The sequence below is a fragment of the Triticum urartu genome, chromosome 4A, assembly GCF_056163025.1.
Source record: "Triticum urartu cultivar PI428250 chromosome 4A, HENAU_Tu73, whole genome shotgun sequence".
NCBI lineage: Eukaryota > Viridiplantae > Streptophyta > Magnoliopsida > Poales > Poaceae > Triticum > Triticum urartu.
The window spans coordinates 2,247,947-2,252,397 of NC_141876.1; the positions used below are offsets into that span (position 1 = coordinate 2,247,947).

The 4,451-nt window shown below is 45.1% G+C and overlaps 1 pseudogene across 1 annotated transcript; it reads left to right on the plus strand.

The window, feature by feature from the left end:
- The first annotated feature begins 1,896 nt into the window (after positions 1 to 1,896).
- LOC125553331 (AT-hook motif nuclear-localized protein 20 pseudogene) lies at positions 1,897 to 3,592 on the plus strand (annotated as a pseudogene). The gene is made up of 2 exons (XR_015601933.1): positions 1,897 to 2,152; positions 2,352 to 3,592. The product of XR_015601933.1 is annotated as an AT-hook motif nuclear-localized protein 20 pseudogene (transcript).
- Positions 3,593 to 4,451: the final 859 nt, after the last annotated feature.

Genomic DNA, 4,451 nt, shown 5'->3' on the forward strand with positions numbered 1-4,451 from the left:
GACGCGTGAGTTGTATATACGTTGATACTCTATTGCTATACTACATAGTGTGATGTGTTCCCTCTAACGCACTTCCAATTAATGAATACATTGCTCCGTGCACCGACTAATAGAAAGGTTGGTGGTTTAATCTCATGTTTGTCGGAAAAGAAGTTGGCCATTGTATCATCGAAAATACATAGGAGCACTCGGGTGCCACACCCCCTATATTCAAAAATATTTTTGTAATTAGAAAAATGTCAAAAAATCCCAAAACTTTTTATGGAATCAAATATGACCAAGTAGTGCACTCGTATAAAAAGATTAAACATGGAATGACTTTCATTGTACCAGGGGTCAAAGATTTGCCAAAAAAACGATAGAACTATTTATGCTATATTGTCGCCATAAATTTGTTTTTTTGCCTGAAGTCAACGGGAATCATTCCTTGGCCAAACTTTTTATACGAGTATAATACCTGGTCATATTTGATTCCAAAATAGTTCGAGGATTTTTTGACCTTTTTTTAATTACTAAACTATTTTTGAATATACCGGGGGGGGGGGGGGGGGGGGCGAGTGCTCCTAAACCGCTTCCATTCTATCATTTACTTGGATCAATGACTATTTTCATTTTTCCTATACAGATCACGACATTGAGAAGTATATGTTATATGTAACATAAATAAAGCGGTTGGTTGGGTTGGTAATATATGTCAATCCACATTTGATGGTAGGATGGTTTATTTTGAAGTATATACTTAGCGGTAGCTATAAAAATACCTTGATCTAATAATGGAACTGTTCTACTAGCCATGGGCCAGTTTGATAGAGCCTTAATGCCACATCTGCCGGTGGAATACATAAGACTTTCGCAATTGTAACATGCTTATACATACAACATGAAAACCCCAATGGGAACCGCTCACGAAGTGGGATATTTTCCCAACACTGGCCTTCTTAAAATCTTATGTGTGAGGCTTAAGGTTGCAAAACGAAAGATAAATTACCTCTCTTCACCCAATCAAACGAGAAGTAGTGTGAATCATCAAGTTTCCACTGGGCCTGGCGAGAGTGCCTTAGAGTCGCGTAGCCCTGGCTTTTGTCTCGAACATGTTATGTCCGCGGTTAGCTACTTTGCCTGTTCCGATGTGGGCTTTATTAATTTAAGGCCGGACGCTCCTAACGTCTACATTCTAAAAAAAAAGAGTGCCTTAGAGCCCACATACTTGTCACGTAGAAGATCTTGACAAGACCCACCGTAGATCTTTGTGTATATACCGTAGATTTTTCTAGTTCGATCAACAATCATTGTCATTTTTTTATACAAATCAGTGGAGGCAACGTATTCAAAATCACCCTGTAGTAGATTTTTGTGCATACACCATAGATTTTTTTTCTACTTCGATCGACGGTCATTTTCATTTTTATATAAAAATTCGGTGTAAGGCTATGTATTCAAAATCACGGCGTTGAAAAGTATACCTTGAATTAATTTAACATGAATAAACCGGTTGGTGGGGCTGGTAATGTATGCCAATCCACATTTGATGGTAGAAGGGTGACTCATTTTTAAGTATACACACATGTAGGCAGCTAAACAAATGGTACCAATAGTGGTCCATGCAATCATACAAAGTATTTTTTTTTTGTATGTGGGAGTTGTACTCCCCACCACGTTACCCACCGTAAAATATAGGTAAACCAAGTAATAGGGGTGCACTTAGCCATAATTTTCTCTATGTAAGAAGAACAAATGCCATGTACACATGCTGCTTTAGTACTAGTATACATACGTATCGATCGATCTATAGTGAAGTTAATATTTTTATATAACTATAGTGAAGTGAATTAGCTTGGAGGCAGGTGTGGAACAAGTACAACTAGAAGGTACCCATCAACGTTAACACACCTCATGCATCCCTCTCCATGACAAAGCTTGCTTACTCAGCTTGCAGCAAGCAAGTCTTCCTCCCCCTCTTCTTCTACCCTCTAGCTAGCTAGCTTTCTGGATCCTCCATATATACACCACACACTCGCTGAGGCCTCAGCTAGTGCACACCAACAAAAAGAAGGAGCGGCCAAAATCTCATACTAGATCGATCCATCGATGGGGATCTAGCTAATTCTCCACCCTATCTGGTTTGATTAGCTGCAATTTCATGGCGCACAAGGTACTCATATATTTCCTCTTCATCTCCTAGCTAGCTAGCCCCTTTAGTTCCATGCATCCTCTTCTTGCTCATGAAATCAAAAGATAACAAGCTAGGAGCTGGTTCTTAATTCTGTAAACAAGCATCTATCACATGTATGGTTGTTGCTAGTTCCTTCGATTCGATTTCGATCTCTCATCTTCATTTCATTTGTATGCAGATCCAGGGCATCATGGCGAAGAAGACAAGTAATTAATCAAGAAAGCTTGCTAGCCACCAAGAAAGAAGAGCATATCAAGAAAGGAAGCAAGCTAGGTAGCACAGATCAGTTAGGTTAGGTGGAGATGGCCAACAGGTGGTGGGACGAAGGCCGGCTGACGGAGGCGCCGCCTGCATCAGGCCTCGCCAGCAACCACAACCAGCAGCAGCAGCTGGAGGACGCCATGGCGGCGCCCAAGGTGGACGGGGAGAGCAGCCACAGCGGCGGAGGGAGCGGGCAGGAGCAGGACGACGAGCCCAAGGAGGGCGCGGTGGTGGTGCCGGCCAACCGGCGCCCGCGCGGCCGCCCCCCGGGCTCCAAGAACAAGCCCAAGCCGCCCATCTTCGTCACGCGCGACAGCCCCAACGCGCTGCGCAGCCACGTCATGGAGGTGGCCGGCGGCGCCGACGTCGCCGAGTCCATCGCCCACTTCTCCCGCCGCAGGCAGCGCGGCGTCTGCGTGCTCAGCGGCGCCGGCACCGTCGCCGACGTCGCCCTGCGCCAGCCCTCCGCTCCTGGCGCCGTCGTCGCTCTCCGCGGAAGATTCGAGATACTCTCCCTCACCGGCACCTTCCTCCCCGGGCCCTCACCGCCGGGCTCCACGGGCCTCACCGTCTACCTCGCAGGCGGCCAGGGCCAGGTGGTCGGGGGCAGCGTCGTGGGCGCGCTCACCGCGGCTGGGCCCGTCATGGTGATCGCGTCCACCTTCGCCAACGCCACCTACGAGCGGCTGCCGCTGGACGACGCCGAGGAGGATCACCACCAGCTGGAGGCCGCCCGCAGGCACGGCGCCCCCGGCGCAGGTGCTCCTCTTCCTCCTATGATGGCCGGCGACCCCTCCGCGGCGGGGATGCCGATGTACGGCGTGCCGCCGAACCTGATGCCGGGAGGTGGCGGGCACGCGGCGCCGGAATGGGCGGCGCATGCACGGCCGCCCTACTAGCTACCTACCTAGCTAGATAGCATCAAGCAGTCAGGACTTCAGGAGCAGCTCGTCCATGTGTCAACGCCTCCAAGCATCAAGATCAGATCTTCAACGAAATCCATCGTCATACCAATAACTAGAGAATTGCATTGCATATATATACATCTAGCAGCTGGTAATTAACTAGAATCTCTGCTTAATTTGCTTTGCTTATCTGTGAAAAAACATCTGGAGTTACAGATGTATGAGGAATTATAAATTAGCTCCTTTTACTGCCTGCAAATATGTTAGTGATTGTATGACTCTTATATACTCCATCTCTCAGATTATTGTGTGCATATATATCCTACATACTTCACAAAGTTCCTTCAACTTAACTAGATATTTAGGTGGGGAGAAGGAATGATGAATATGTATACATAGCTCGTTTCATGCCATTGCAATTCTATGAGCACAAGAGCCTGACATTGCTGAGAAATATTGACAATGAATTCCACATTTCTCGCAATGATGTTGCAAGATTAATTAGTTTTGCTTGGTCCAATAGATCAATGCCAATATATTTATGAAATTTAATCTCCCCCCTAACTAAACTAAACTTTACTCGAGTCATTTTTTTAGCAAATTTTACTCGATGGACACTGCTCATCCTTTGGTTACATGAATTTCATTCCCCATTGCTAGCACTGTTTTGACAAGTTGATGTTGCCATGAGTGCATGAGGTTGGCCATGTGTGGTCATTTCATCAGGTTTATATGCCTTTTTGAGTCGCATGATCCCCTAAAACATATGAATATAGCATAATTCCATCACATGCCATGGGGTTTGTGGTGGATTGTGGATATCTTGTTGCGAGGAAGATCCATATTGGATTATCTTGGTTCTTTTTTCTTTATGTTTTGTAAGACGATTCGCTCGACATCAACTAATATAGAGGCCAGGTGCGCTATCAACCTTTCTGAAAAAAATATTAGTTATCTATGGTCGTAGCATCAAAAGAATGTCTTTTTTGCTTTGTATTAGGGATTTAAATTTAGTGCATTCATTATATAGCTTTCTTGTTTAGGAAAAAAATCATAACATGTTTAACTTGATTCAGTTTTTGCTTTGTGATTTGTCGAACTGACATTTACAA